Source organism: Pseudophryne corroboree, chromosome 10, assembly GCF_028390025.1.
Source record: "Pseudophryne corroboree isolate aPseCor3 chromosome 10, aPseCor3.hap2, whole genome shotgun sequence".
Classification (NCBI taxonomy): Eukaryota; Metazoa; Chordata; class Amphibia; order Anura; family Myobatrachidae; genus Pseudophryne; species Pseudophryne corroboree.
In genome coordinates this window covers 161,641,585-161,657,640 of record NC_086453.1, presented here as the reverse complement: position 1 = coordinate 161,657,640, position 16,056 = coordinate 161,641,585, and the positions used below count along the sequence as shown (strand labels likewise).

Sequence of the window (16,056 nt, the reverse complement as noted above, 5' to 3'; positions counted from 1 at the left end):
ACTTGGCGGACTCCAAGTTACTGGACGTAGTCAGGGCCCTAAAAATATATATTTCCAGGACGGCTGGAGTCAGGAAATCTGACTCGCTGTTTATCCTGTATGCACCCAACAAGCTGGGTGCTCCTGCTTCTAAGCAGACGATTGCTCGTTGGATTTGTAGTACAATTCAGCTTGCACATTCTGTGGCAGGCCTGCCACAGCCAAAATCTGTAAAAGCCCATTCCACAAGGAAGGTGGGCTCATCTTGGGCGGCTGCCCGAGGGGTCTCGGCTTTACAACTTTGCCGAGCAGCTACTTGGTCAGGGGCAAACACGTTTGCTAAATTCTACAAATTTGATACCCTGGCTGAGGAGGACCTGGAGTTCTCTCATTCGGTGCTGCAGAGTCATCCGCACTCTCCCGCCCGTTTGGGAGCTTTGGTATAATCCCCATGGTCCTTACGGAGTCCCAGCATCCACTTAGGACGTTAGAGAAAATAAGAATTTACTTACCGATAATTCTATTTCTCATAGTCCGTAGTGGATGCTGGGCGCCCATCCCAAGTGCGGATTGTCTGCAATACTTGTATATAGTTATTGTTACAAAATTCGGGTTATTATTGTTGTGAGCCATCTTTTCAGAGGCTCCTTCGTTTATCATACTGTTAACTGGGTTCAGATCACAGGTTGTACGGTGTGATTGGTGTGGCTGGTATGAGTCTTACCCGGGATTCAATATCCTTCCTTATTATGTACGCTCGTCCGGGCACAGTATCCTAACTGAGGCTTGGAGGAGGGTCATAGGGGGAGGAGCCAGTGCACACCAGCTAGTTCAAGCTTTTACTTTTTGTGCCCAGTCTCCTGCGGAGCCGCTATTCCCCATGGTCCTTACGGAGTCCTAGCATCCACTACGGACTATGAGAAATAGAATTATCGGTAAGTAAATTCTTATTTTTTCTGTGTTAATTGTTTAACCACACAATTATGTGTGACTCAGAGGTGAGTGAGGTGGTGGGTGTGAGTGAGGGGGAGGCGGTTGGTCAGGTGGAGGAAGTGAGTGAGGTTAGTGAGGTGGGTGAGGTTGCTGCAGCAGCCTCAAGTGACAGTGATAGTGACAGTCAGACAGCTCCGCAGCCACGCACCACTACTAAGACTGGGCAGAATGTAAAGTTTAGTTATGCAGAAAATGTGGCATTGTTGCGGGAGCTGATGAAGTATCAGCAGCAGCTATTAGGGCCTGAGTCCGCCAAGGTGCCAACACGGAAGAAGACGGTGTTGTGGGCGAAGTTGTTGCTGCTGTAAATAGTGAGGGGGTGGTCAAGCGGACGGAGGACACATGCCGCAAACGGTACTATGACATAAAGCGACGTGTCAAGTCCAAAATGTCCAAGGAGGCGAAGTCGGCTCGCAAAACCGGTGGTGGACAGCCCTATATTGCCAGATATCTGGACTATGAGGATCCCATGCGGAGTTTAATACCTCCTGTAGTGTCTGCAACCCATGTCCATGATTCCGATCTGCTCAGGAAGGATGGTGAGCATGTGTATTTGTCTTATCATTCTATTCCATTACTTCTGTCTTTATGTTTTTTGTTAATGTGTGTCATGTGACGTTGCATATTACTCCCATCTTCATGTGTGCGTCAGCAAATACATTGTTTTTGGTTTGTTTTTTTACCAAAGCCAATATAACATAGTACTTTATAGTATGTCATGTGTTTTTTTTACAGTACATTTTCCATGTGTAGTTTGGACTTGGTGTCATTGAATTGTACAGCAATAATGTTTTCCTTTGGCACATTTGCCAGTTTGCAAGTTGGCCTATGTTTTTGATTTCAGTTATCCATGTGCAATGTTTGAAAATCAGTGGTTGACATGTTAGAGGCTGAAGTAGTGTAAAGTGGCTTTGAAGCCAGTTACATGTGTAATTTTATTAGTTCTGTATGTAATCTTATTTAAGACAAAACCACTATTTTTTGGTTCATTTAGAGTCTGTATTTGTTAGTGATGAGCGTGTTCGGTTTCTCGGAAACCGAGCCCCCCCCGAACTTCACCCTTTTTACACGGGTCCGAGGCATACTCGGATTCTCCCGTATGGCTCGGTTAACCCGAGTGCGCCCGAACGTCATCATCCCGCTGTCGGATTCTCGCGAGATTCGGCTTCTATATAAGCAGCTGCGCGTTGCCGCCATTTTCACTCGTGCATTGGAAATGTTAGGGAGAGGACGTGGCTGGCGTCCTCTCCGTGTATTGTTGATGCAAATATTTGTGCTTGCTTTACTTATTGCTTAATTGTGGGGACTGGGGAGCAGCTGCATATTAATATAGGAGGACTACAGTGCAGAGTTTTGCTGATCAGTGACCACCAGTTTTATCCGTTCTCTGCATGAAAAAAATGCTCCTTATCTGTGCTCAGTGTGCTGCATATATCTGTGCTCACACTGCTTAATTGTGGGGACTGGGGAGCAGCTGTATTATATAGCAGGAGTACAGTGCAGAGTTTTGCTGACAGTGACCACCAGTATGCGTTGTCTGCCTGAAAAACACTCCATATCTGTGCTCAGTGTGCTGCTTTATTGTGGGGACTGGGGACCACTAGTATAATATTATTATATAGGAGGAGTACAGTGCAGAGTTTTGCTGACCAGTGACCACCAGTATACGTTGTCTGCCTGAAAAACACTCCATATCTGTGCTGCATTGTAGACAGTATATAGTAGGAGTACAGTGCATAATTTTGCTGACCACCAGTATATAATATATAGGAGTACGGTACAGAAGGCCACTGCTGTACCTACCTCTGTGTCGTCAAGTATACTATCCATCCATACCTGTGGTGCATTTCAGTTTTGCACAGTTTGCTGACCACCAGTATATAATATATAGCATTACGGTACAGTAGGCCACTGCTGTACCTACCTCTGTGTCGTCAAGTATACTATCCATCTATATTCTATACCTGTGGTGCATTTTAGTTTTGCAGTTTGCTGGCACAGTGACCACCAGTATATATAGCAGTATGGTACGGAAGGCCACTGCTGTACCTACCTCTGTGTCGTCAAGTATACTATCCATCTAGATTCTATACCTGTGGTGCATTTCAGTTGTGCAGTTTGCTGACACAGTGACCACCAGTATATATAGCAGTACGGTACGGAAGGCCACTGCTGTACCTACCTCTGTGTCATCAAGTATACTATCCATCTACATTCTATACCTGTGGTGCATTTTAGTTTTGCAGTTTGCTGACAGTGACCACCAGTATATAAAGCGGTACGGTACGGAAGGCCACTGCTGTACCTACCTCTGTGTCGTCAAGTATACTATCCATCTACATTCTATACCTGTGGTGCATTTTAGTTTTGCAGTTTGCTGACAGTGACCACCAGTATATATAGCAGTACGGTACGGAAGGCCACTGCTGTACCTACCTCTGTGTCGTCAAGTATACTATCCATCTAGATTTTATACCTGTGGTGCATTTCAGTTGTGCAGTTTGCTGACACAGTGACCACCAGCAGTACGGAAGGCCAGTGCTGTACCTACCTCTGTGTCGTCAAGTATACTATCCATCTACATTCTATACCTGTGGTGCATTTTAGTTGTGCGCAGTATATATAGTAGTAGGCCATTGCTATTGATACTGGCATATAATTCCACACATTAAAAAATGGAGAACAAAAATGTGGAGGTTAAAATAGGGAAAGATCAAGATCCACTTCCACCTCCTGCTGAAGCTGCTGCCACTAGTCATGGCCGAGACGATGAAATGCCATCAACGTAGTCTGCCAAGGCCGATGCCCAATGTCATAGTAGAGAGCATGTAAAATCCAAAAAACAAAAGTTCAGTAAAATGACCCAAAAATCAAAATTGAAAGCGTCTGATGAGAAGCGTAAACTTGCCAATATGCCATTTACGACACGGAGTGGCAAGGAACGGCTGAGGCCCTGGCCTATGTTCATGGCTAGTGGTTCAGCTTCACATGAGGATGGAAGCACTCATCCTCTCGCTAGAAAAATGAAAAGACTTAAGCTGGGAAAAGCACAGCAAAGAACTGTGCGTTCTTCTAAATCACAAATCCCCAAGGAGAGTCCAATTGTGTCGGTTGCGATGCCTGACCTTCCCAACACTGGACGGGAAGAGCTTGCGCCTTCCACCATTTGCACGCCCCCTGCAAGTGCTGGAAGGAGCACCCGCAGTCCAGTTCCTGATAGTCAAATTGAAGATGTCACTGTTGAAGTACACCAGGATGAGGATATGGGTGTTGCTGGCGCTGGGGAGGAAATTGACAAGGAGGATTCTGATGGTGAGGTGGTTTGTTTAAGTCAGGCACCCGGGGAGACACCTGTTGTCCATGGGACGAATATGGCCATTGACATGCCTGGTCAAAATACAAAAAAAATCACCTCTTCGGTGTGTAATTATTTCAACACAAATGCGGACAACAGGTGTCAAGCCGTGTGTTGCCTTTGTCAAGCTGTAATAAGTAGGGGTAAGGATGTTAACCACCTCGGATCATCCTCCCTTATACGTCACCTGCAGCGCATTCATCATAAGTCAGTGACAAGTTCAAAAACTTTGGATGACAGCGGAATCAGTCCACTGACCACTCAATCCCTTCCTCTTGTACCCAAGCTCCTGCAAACCACACCACCAACTCCCTCAGTGTCAATTTCCTCCTTACCCAGGAAAGCCAATAGTCCTGCAGGCCGTGTCACTGGCAAGTCTGACGAGTCCTCTCCTGCCTGGGATTCCTCCGATGCATCCTTGAGTGTAACGCCTACTGCTGCTGGCGCTGCTGTTGTTGCTGCTGGGAGTCGATCGTCATCCCAGAGGGGAAGTCGGAAGACCACTTGTACTACTTCCAGTAAGCAATTGACTATCCAACAGTCCTTTGCGAGGAAGATGAAATATCACAGCAGTCATCCTGCTGCAAAGCAGATAACTCAGGCCTTGGCGGTGAGAAACGTGGTTCCGGTATCCACCGTTAATTCAGAGGCAACTAGAGACTTGATTGAGGTACTGTGTCCCCGGTACCAAATACCATCTTGGTTCCATTTCTCTAGGCAGGCGATACCGAAATTGTACACAGACATCAGAAAATGAGTCACCAGTGTCCTTAAAAATGCAGTTGTACCCAATATCCACTTAACCACGGACATGTGGACAAGTGGAGCAGGGCAGACTCAGGACTATCTGACTGTGACAGCCCACTGGGTAGATGTATTGCCTCCCGCAGCAAGAACAGCAGCGGCGGCACCAGTAGCAGCATCTCGCAAATGCCAACTCGTTCCTAGGCAGGCTACACTTTGTATCACCGCTTTCCAGAAGAGGCACACAGCTGACAACCTCTTACGGAAACTGAGGAAGATCATCGCAGAATGGCTTACCCCAATTGGACTCTCCTGGGGATTTGTGATATCGGACAATGCCAGCAATATTGTGCGTGCATTACATCTGGGCAAATTCCAGCACGTCCCATGTTTTGCACATACATTGAATTTGGTGGTGCAGAATTATTTAAAAAACGACAGGGGCGTGAAAGAGATGCTGTCGGTGGCCCGAAGAATTGTGGGCCACTTTCAGCATTAAGCCACCGCATGCCGAAGACTGGAGCACCACCAAACATTCCTGAACCTGCCCTGCCATCATCTGAAGCAAGAGGTGGTAACGAGGTGGAATTCAACACTCTATATGCTTCAGAGGATGGAGGAGCAGCAAAGGCCATTCAAGCCTATACATCTGCCCATGATATAGGCAAAGGAGGGGGAATACACCTGACTCAAGTGCAGTGGAGAATGATTTCAACGTTGTGCAAGGTTCTGCAACCCTTTGAACTTGCCACACGTGAAGTCAGTTCAGACACTGCCAGCCTGAGTCAGGTCATTCCCCTCATCAGGCTTTTGCAGAAGAAGCTGGAGACATTGAAGGAGGAGCTAAAACAGAGTGATTCCGCTAGGTATGTGGGACTTGTGGATGGAGCCCTTAATTCGCTTAACCAGGATTCACGGGTGGTCAATCTGTTGAAATCAGAGCACTACATTTTGGCCACCGTGCTCGATCCTAGATTTAAAACCTACGTTGTATCTCTCTTTCCGGCAGACACAAGTCTGCAGAGGCTCAAAGACCTGCTGGTGAGAAAATTGTCAAGTCAAGCGGAACGTGACCCGTCAACATCTCCTCCTTCACATTCTCTCGCAACTGGGGGTGCGAGGAAAATGCTAAGAATTCCGAGCCCACCCGCTGGCGGTGATGCAGGGCAGTTTGGAGCGAGTGCTGACATCTGGTCCGGACTGAAGGACCTGCCAACGATTACGGACATGTCGTCTGCTGTCACTGCATATGATTCTCTCACCATTGAAAGAATGGTGGAGGATTATATGAATGACCGCATCCAAGTAGGCACGTCAGACAGTCCGTACGTATACTGGCAGGAAAAAGAGGCAATTTGGAGGCTCTTGCACAAACTGGATTTATTCTACCTAAGTTGCCCTCCCTCCAGTGTGTACTCCGAAAGAGTATTTAGTGCAGCCGCTTACCTTGTCAGCAATCGGCGTACAAGGTTACTTCCAGAAAATGTGGAGAAGATGATGTTCATCAAAATGAATTATAATCAATTCCTCTGTGGAGACATTCACCAGCAGCAATTGCCTCCAGAAAGTACACAAGGACCTGAGATGGTGGATTCCAGTGGGGACGAATTAATAATCTGTGAGGAGGGGGATGTACACAGTGATACGGGTGAGGAATCGGAGGATGATGACGAGGTGGACATCTTGCCTCTGTAGAGCCAGTTTGTGCAAGGAGAGATTGATTGCTTCTTTTTTTGGTGGGGGCCCAAACCAACCAGTCATTTCAGTCACAGTCGTGTGACAGACCCTGTCGCTGAAATGATGGGTTCGTTAAAGTGTGCATGTCCTGTTTATACAACATAAGGGTGGGTGTGAGGGCCCAAGGACAATTCCATCTTGCACCTCTTTTTTCTTTAATTTTTCTTTGCATCATGTGCTGTTTGGGGACAATTTTTTTGAAGTGCCATCCTTCCTGACACTGCATTGCTACTCCTAGATGGGCCAGGTGTTTGTGTCGGTCACTTGGGTCGCTTAGCTTAGTCACACAGCGACCTTGGTGCGCCTCTTTTTTTCTTTGCATCATGTGCTGTTTGGGACAATTTTTTTGAAGTGCCATCCTGCCTGACACTGCAGTGCCACTCCTAGATGGGCCAGGTGTTTGTGTTGGCCACTTGTGTCGCTTAGCTTAGCCATCAAGCGACCTCGGTGCAAGTTTTAGTTCTAAAAATAATATTGTGAGGTGTGAGGTGTTCAGAATAGACTGAAAATGAGTGTAAATTATGGTTATTGAGGTTAATAATACTATGGGATCAAAATGACCCCCAAATTCTATGATTTAAGCTGTTTTTTAGGGTTTTTTGTAAAAAAAAACTAATCCAAAACGCACCCGAATCCGACAAAAAAATTTCGGTGAGGTTTTGCCAAAACGTGTCCGAATCCAAAACACGGCCGCGGAACCGAAACCAAAACACAAAACCCGAAAAATGTCCGGTGCACATCACTAGTATTTTTACCCTGACACAACACTGCAGACTTAGTTACCGTACTATTATGATGGTTTTTTTAAATGTGTTTTTGTTTTTGGCTCATATTGTGCTAATGTGTGTTTGTAGTGCCACATCACAGAGCATTTTCTATATTGCATCTTTCATTAATGACACAATATTTTTCAATGAAGATGTCTGTGTTTTGGGTAGTTAGTGTATGTATTAGTAATTGTGGGGCAGATGTATTAAGCCTGGTGAAGTGATAAAGTTAAAGTTGATAAATTACCAAACAATCAGCTCATAATTTCCATGTTAAAGGCTGGGTTTGCAAAATGTCACTTAGGAGCTGATTGGCTGGTGCTTTATTAACAACCACTTTATCATTTCACCAGGATTATTAATTCTGCCCCTGTGTCCTATGTCTGTGCCCTGTACATTATTTCCTGTGTTGCACTTTCCATAGTGCATATGGCTATTGGCCAATGTGTGTATTTATTTAAAACATTTATGGTTTTGTACAGAAATTATGCACACATAAATAAGCATCCATTTGAGAAAGATTTAATGTTTGTAAACATAATGGGTGGATGTGTCAACAATAGCATGAAGAAATTAGTTCTTTTATTTGTTTCATTATTTACAGTGTTAAAAAAAGCAGTACTGGACGGCCTACAGTCACTCCCATTACATCTGATGATGATGACGCTGCGGAAGCAGGTAAAGTGTCAATTGTAGTATAGGTTATGTTTGTAAAGGAATGGCCATAACAAAAGTACACTTTAAATCCCAGGTCCATCCCAAGAAGTTTTGACCAGCAGAAGGAGGACTCCTGTAGCACACCAAACAAAAACACATGTGGCAACAAAGAAAGCAAGGTCTGATGTCCAATCACAACCACAGCAGTCTACTCTGCCACGAAGATTGTCTACAGTTTCTTTGGTCCCACCACTCCAAATTTTGGTCACACCTCCAAGACGCCAACCACACTCCCCTCATCTTGATTGTGAGTAAGAAACTGTAATGATGAAATAATTTAATCATCTCATAATAATCCATTTAATGAGACTAATTAACTCTAAATTCCACAAAATCTGCTATACTTACTGAAAACAAAAAAAAAATCAAATGGATTCTGAGCAAAATGACCTTGCCCACATCCAGTAAAGATATGTATGTCCACTTCAGCCATACAGCAGCAGATTGTGTTGAAGATGCTGCAAAATAAACACATGTGTAAGCTTGCAAAACAGTAATATTATTTTCCGCAATTTAATTTATGTGTTTGTCGTAACATTGGCACCAACATGACAAAATATTACTGAGTTTAAGATTTAAACACTATAAGGACAAAAATAAAGATTTTAAGTGTGTTTTTATGGTGGAGTATGTCTGATCTACCATACAACTCATGTGCTTGTTTTAATAATGAAGTAACCAGACACATTTGCCACAAACAGGAATATGTCTGTTTTGTAGTTCTGAGTGATGATGTTGCTATGCTGGATATCTGAATGCACCATTTAAATACATGTGTTCCATGTTTATTGGTTTGCTTAAATTTTTCAAACATATGTCAAACTTACACAAAAAATGGTTCTAATTCCAGATTCTAGTACTGGTACCAGCATCCAGACGCAACAGCAGCAACACAGTGACATGAATGAGACAATAATGTTACAAATGCAGCCATTAATCCAAGGAATCAGCCACCCAGCACCTGTGAGTACACCACCACAGCATAGCACTCCACCACCACAACACAGCCCAACAACACCAGTAGCACAAGGCCCTGATCAAGTGTTTTGGGACAGTTGGGCTGCACAGCAGGCCACTAATCAAGATTGCCTGCGTAGGCAAACCCAAATTTTTGCAAACCTACCAGCTCACCTCAGAAGAATCAGCAGAAATATCAGTCGCCAAAATGAACCAACCACCAGAATTACCAATACCATGGAAATCATGCGGCAGACATTACACATGTCATGGGCAACTTACAACGCATAATGGAAGAACAGCACAGACCACAGCAAAGCTACATCAACATCTTAGAAAACAATCAAATGATCAATGAATCTATCACCAGAATTTTAGAGAATCAAAATGCTGCAACACGTGAACTTAATGCCACCCTCACTAACCTCAATGAAACACTCAGATTCCAGCACCATCAGCAACCAAGCAGCAGTTCTGGTATGACTACTCCTATTCAATCGCCAGTGTCCTCACCACCAAGGTGCTCCACCAGAGCACCCCAACACGACAGTGGTAAAGGCAAAGGCCAGTCCAAGCAGCCAACCCAAAAAAAAAAAAAAAATAGATACACAGATCTCTGTATAGAGAAGTAAATAAACACATTTAGTAAGTGTAGGTTTGTCACAATATCTAGTACACTTACCACCTTGTCAATTTCTTGAACATCATTAATTATAAGTGTTACAAACAACAACAGGATTTTGGACAACACATATATTCTTTCACATCTTTGAATTTTTTAGGAGGACAAAGTTATTTGATCTGCACATTGATGTTAGAATGCAGTAACAAGACCACTTGATTTTTTTCTAATCATTAATCTTTCTAGATTCCAATCATTCTTATATCCTGCAGGCAGACTAATTGGCAGCCATGCAGAATGTCTTTAGCATGCAGTAACAAGACCACTTGATTTTTTTCTAATCATTACTCTTTCCAGATTCCAATCATTCTCATATCCTGCAGGTAGACTAATTGGCAGCCGTGCAGATTCATCCATGACCAATACAAATTACAATGTGATTGTTAACTCTTTTACCTTTCTTCTCTATACAACATTACAAGATTGACACAATTGAGTTGGCTAAAAAGGTCCTAATATGTTGTGATCGAATTTAGATAATTCAGTGCCAAAATGAATGTCATTATTGTTGGGCCATGCTTGTGTGTGTTAAAAATGAGTAATCCGTTTCTTACACATGATGCAGAAACAAAGAAATTGTAATTTTTTTAATAAGCACAAATAATGTGTATAATAATGGATATATGTGGCAAACTGTATTGACTTACAAATCAGCAAGTTTACTGCAGCAAACATTACGAAATAAATTATTTTGGATGATACTAAGTTTGTGTCCCTTAAATACGATGGAGCATCACACATAGGGACACATGTATTCCTCAAGGCTAACATATATGTGGAGGAGTGTTTAATTAGGACACAGGTTCTCAAACTCGGTCCTCAGGACCCCACACAGTGCATGTTTTGCAGGTCTCCTCACAGAATCACAAGTGACATAATTAGCTCCACCTGTGAACCTTTTAAAATGTGTCTGTGAGTAATTCGTACACCTGTGCTTCTACTGGGTTACCTGCAAAACATGCACCGTGTGGGGTCCTGACGGCCGAGTTTGAGAACCTGTGCATTAGGACGTTACACACAATGATAAAGTAAAATACTAAATAAATTACTATGTGGATTATGTGTGATTGTAATAAATTATCTGTGCAAGTTTAATAACACTTATCCAGACTTCATGCATGCCACTCATAATCTGTTGTTTTGAGTTTTAAAATAAACACAAGACACATGCTACATTTGTTTTGCATAAAGCGAGGGTATGTTTGTATGTCTCAAGGAGACAGACACATTCTAAGTAATGGTTTTTAAATGAAAAATGGGGCAACATATATTTAGGCTTACACAACAAATGAAAGAAGCAAACAAAACTTACCTTAAAAATAAAGATTTATGAGGTCTTGCCTAACCTGTCTCCCTACATCTGTACTCCAAGTATCACCAGATGTCTCTAATTCCTTTGCTTGCTGGCTGCTTTCTTCATCCTCCTCCTCCTCAACATGTGGCAGATGTTGTTGCAAACACATGTTATGAAGAAAGCAGCAGCAGAACACAATTTGAGTCACCTTCATGGGACTATACAACAAAAGGCCACCAGACTTATCCAGACACTGAAACCTAGATTTCAGCACACCAAAACATCTTTCTATCACATTCCGCATGGACTTATGTGCATAACTGTAATTGTGTTCAGCAGGGGTATCAGGTCAGGACAATGGAGTTAGAAGCCAAGAGAAACAGCCATATCCTCCATCACCTAAAAGACAGATATAGTAACGTGATTCATGTTAAGATACAGCAACACATAAGTAACACACTGTGGGGCAGATGTATTAACCTGGAGAAGGCATAAGGAAGTGATAAACCAGTGATATGTGCAAGGTAATAAAGGCAGCGGACAATCTGTTCCTAAATGATAATTTACATATTGGAGCTGATTGGCTGGTGCCTTTATCACCTTGCACATATCACTGTTTTATCACTTCCTTATGCCTTCTCCAGGTTAATACATCTGCCCCTGTATTTGGACAAAGTAGACACAGGCCTACACATATAAAATTACATACCCAGCAGCCATCCATCTGGCATTTGCCCATCCTCAAACTTATCAAAGAGGGATGACTGACTGAGGATGAAGGAGTCATGGCAGCCCCCAGGGTAACCAGCAACAACACTCATTATTTTGAGATTTGCATCACAAACCACCTGCACATTTGTGGAGTGCTCTAGATGACGATTAGTATAGATGTGCTGCCTGCCCCTAGGTGGTCTCAGCTGAATGTGTGTGCAATCTATGGCTCCCAGCACATTGGGCATGCCAGCCAGCTCATAGAAATCTACCCTGACGGCATGCCACTGAGACTCCTGGGTAGGGAAGCAAAATGAGGCATCGATGTGGGGCTGCAAAACAGCCAACACCTGTGTGTATATTTGAAAGAAAATTAAACATGAGATTTTAGGACAGAACTGGCCACTGAGTAATTAAAACCAACCAAAAACAGAGGAGGTAGTTAGGTATACATCACCTGTGTTAATATTCTAGAAAATGAGGGCTGTGAGATTCCTATGACATCCCCAGACACAGCCTGAAAGCTGCCAGTAGCCCTAAAGTGCAACACAGCCAGGAGTTTGTGCAGGCCTGAGACAGAGCGAGAGCATGCTGTCTCAGGGTCTAGGCCCAGTTTGACAAGGTCATACAGACAGAAAATGTTGTTACGATTTAGACTGAACATCTGTATGACCGTATCATCGGACAATGCGTTCAAGTTTAAACACCCCCTAAAAAAACGAGGCCTGCGCAGCCTCCGCGGAACCTGTACAACCTGCTGACTATGTTCAGTTTCTTGGCCCTGGTTACTTACAGGCTGATGTCTGAGTCTGAGGAATCCCACAGCACACAAAATATCACTGGCCCACAGTCCTGCTGCCATTTCTGAGTGAAGGCGGATTGAAATGGGCCTAAGATCCTTTTATAGGCATCCTAATTCAGGTGTGAGTGATTTGTTAGTTGCAACACATGTAAACACGCCTGAAAAAAGCAGGTCTATTTTTTTGCCGCTTTTTTTAACGAATCGCAAAAAAATACGACCGCAATTGAGCACTCAGAGACTAACACCCAAATACGAATGAATAGTGAATACCCGTGTTGCATGAAATAACAGTCGCGTTTGACTGATGGTCTATACATTCGTATTTTTGAACTTTGCCGTCAAAACCATTACGAATAGCCCAAACACTGCCGAGATTTGTGCTTAGTGAATTCCCGTGTTGGGACTTAGAAAAAAAAACACAAATCGGAAAAAAACTCGGATTATTAGTAAATACAGGCATGCTTCGTTCTCACTACTGTGACCCGTTATCCCTTCTTAGGAATGAGTGGGAATCTGACCTGGGTGCCATTTCTGATGAGGTATGGGAGGGTGCTTTATGTTCTCCACGATTCTCTACTACCACCACTAGATACCAACAAATTCAGCTGTTTATATTACACAGAGTATATATGACACCAGTGCGATTGAGCCATATAGGGGGTACTCATTCCACCAGCAGTAGCGGATCTTGCCACGGGCAAGCAGGACTTGTGCCCGGGGCGCCGCCTTCCTGAGGGCGCTGGCGCCATCCGGAGGGCGCCACACCGTGGCAAGATCCGCCACTGCTGCCCGCTGTGTCCCCCGTCCGCCTCTGCTGCCCGCTGCCGTCCCCGTCCGCCTCCTGTGAAGGGAACTAGACGCTATGCGTCTAGTTTCCCTTCGTGGAGAGTAACTTTGCTGAGCGGTGCGTGATGACGTCATCGCGCACCGCACAGCAAAGGTCCTCTCCACGAAGGGAACTAGACGCATAGCGTCTAGTTTCCCTTCGTGGAGAGGACCTTTTGATGTGCGGTGCGCGATGACGTCATCGCGCACCGCTCAGCATTCAAGCGGCGCTAGCAATGTACAGGGGGCTTAACTGACTACGCCCTCTGTATTAGGCAACGCCCCTTTTCCTGCCCGGGGCGCAGAGCGCCCTTGAACCGGCCCTGTCCACCAGATGTCCTAAATGTGGTAGTCTGGACGCAGATTTCTGGCACATTATCTGGCTTTGCCCCAATATTGCTGTATTCTGGTCAGGGGTTATTAACACCCTGGTGTCGACTGGAATTCCCTTGTCAATATGCTCCCCGACGACATGTGTGTTATCAGCTGTGGAGGAGGATGCCCTGGACCCCCCTGCCAGAAGATATGTAATTAATCTATGTGGCCTGGCCAAGGTGTGTATAGCCAGTCTTTTGCTAGCCAAAGATACGCCCACATTGCAGTCCTGGGTCTCACTTGTAAACGATACGGCCTCACACGAGAAATATGTATACTTAGCGAGGAAAAAGTATCAAGACCTGTGGGGTAGATGGCTTGAATATCCATACTCCCTGAACCAGAGTGTCTGAGCGCTCACCATTACGAGCTCCGTATCTAGATATCTGGGGGACTGGATATGTAATTGAGGGCTAGAGTGGGTCTGTAAACATGGATGTGCATCGTGTGAGTTGCCTATCCTTTCTGTGTGTTGTTTTTTGGCAGGAGGAACAGGGGGCAGTGACAGCAAGGCGGGGAGGAGCAGGGGGCAGTGACAGCTCAGTGGGACAGAGCGGCAGGGAGGAGCAGGAGGCAGTGACAGCACGGCGGGGAGGAGCAGGGGGCAGTGACAGCTCGGTGGGACAGAGCGGCAGGGAGGAGCAGGAGGCAGTGACAGCATGGCGGGGAGGAGCAGGGGGCAGTGACAGCTCGGATGGACAGAGCGGCAGGGAGGAGCAGGAGGCAGTGACAGCACGGCGGGGAGGAGCAGGGGGCAGTGACAGCTCGGTGGGACAGAGCGGCAGGGAGGAGCAGGAGGCAGTGACAGCGCAGCAGGGAGGAGCAGGGGGCAGTGACAGCTCGGTGGGACAGAGCGGCAGGGAGGAGCAGGAGGCAGTGACAGCGCGGCGGGGAGGAGCAGGGGGCAGGGACAGCGCGATGGGACAGATCGGCGGGGAGGAGCAGGGGGCAGTGACAGCGCGCCCGGCGTGGCGGTGAGTAGGCAGTGTACACAACCGAGTAGGCAGTCCTTTAGTAATCAGCATGGCAGGCACAAACGGGCAGGGCGCATTCTGCCACTCAGAAAAGGGGCAGGGCGCAGCGCCCCGTGAAAGGAGGCTAGCGTGAACACTATAACACATACACATGCAACACCTGACAAACACACATACTGTAGACGTGCAATACTTGACACACACACACATACACGCGCAACGCCTGACACACTGATATACACATGCAGGGCCTGAAACACACATATACATGCGGCACCTGACACACACATACAAAGGCAGCACCTGACACATATATACACGTGGCATTTAACACACACACACACACACATATACACTCACAGCACCTGACACACAAATACACTCACAGCACTTGCACATACATGCGCAGCACCTAGCACTCACATACACATACACACGCAGCACCTGCCACACATACACATACACACGCAGCACCTGCCACTCACACACATATACACACGCAGCACCTGACACACACAAATACAGGCGCAGCACCTGACACGCACACGTACATACACGTGTGACACCTGACACAGACACACGTGTACGTACACGTGCGACACCTGACGCACACGTACATACACGCACAGATCCTGACACACACACACGTGTACGTACACGCATGGCTTCTGAGTCGCACGTACGTACGTACGTACGTACGTACGTACACTCGCGGCTCTTGATACACACATGTGGCACCTGACACACACACACACACACACACACACACGTACGTACACACGCGGCACCTGACACACACACAAACACACACATTCGTACACGCCCGGCACCTGACACACACACGCGTGGCACCTGACACACACGCACAAGTATTTACACGCGTGGCTCCTGACACACATATGTACATGCGCGGCACCTGAAACACGCACCATTAAGTACACGTGCGGCACCTGAGACGCACACACACGTACGTACGTACGTACGTACGTACACGCACGGCACCTGACACACACACAAACACACGTACGTACACGCCTGGCACATGACAAACACACACGCGTGGCACCTGACACACACACACACACACAAGTATATACACGCGTGGCTACTGACACACACATGTACGTACATGCACGGCACCTGA

General features: G+C 45.7%; 1 protein-coding gene and 1 long non-coding RNA gene across 2 annotated transcripts in view; one reads left to right on the top strand and one right to left on the bottom strand.

Annotated features, from left to right (window-relative positions):
- The window catches only part of NHERF4 (NHERF family PDZ scaffold protein 4), a 564,596-nt gene that overhangs the window by 302,585 nt on the left and 245,955 nt on the right, over positions 1-16,056 (bottom strand). The window lies entirely within an intron of this gene.
- Positions 8,178-10,607, top strand: LOC134966291 (uncharacterized). The gene is made up of 3 exons (XR_010188619.1): positions 8,178-8,253; positions 8,327-8,539; positions 9,143-10,607. It is a non-coding gene; the product is annotated as an uncharacterized LOC134966291 (long non-coding RNA).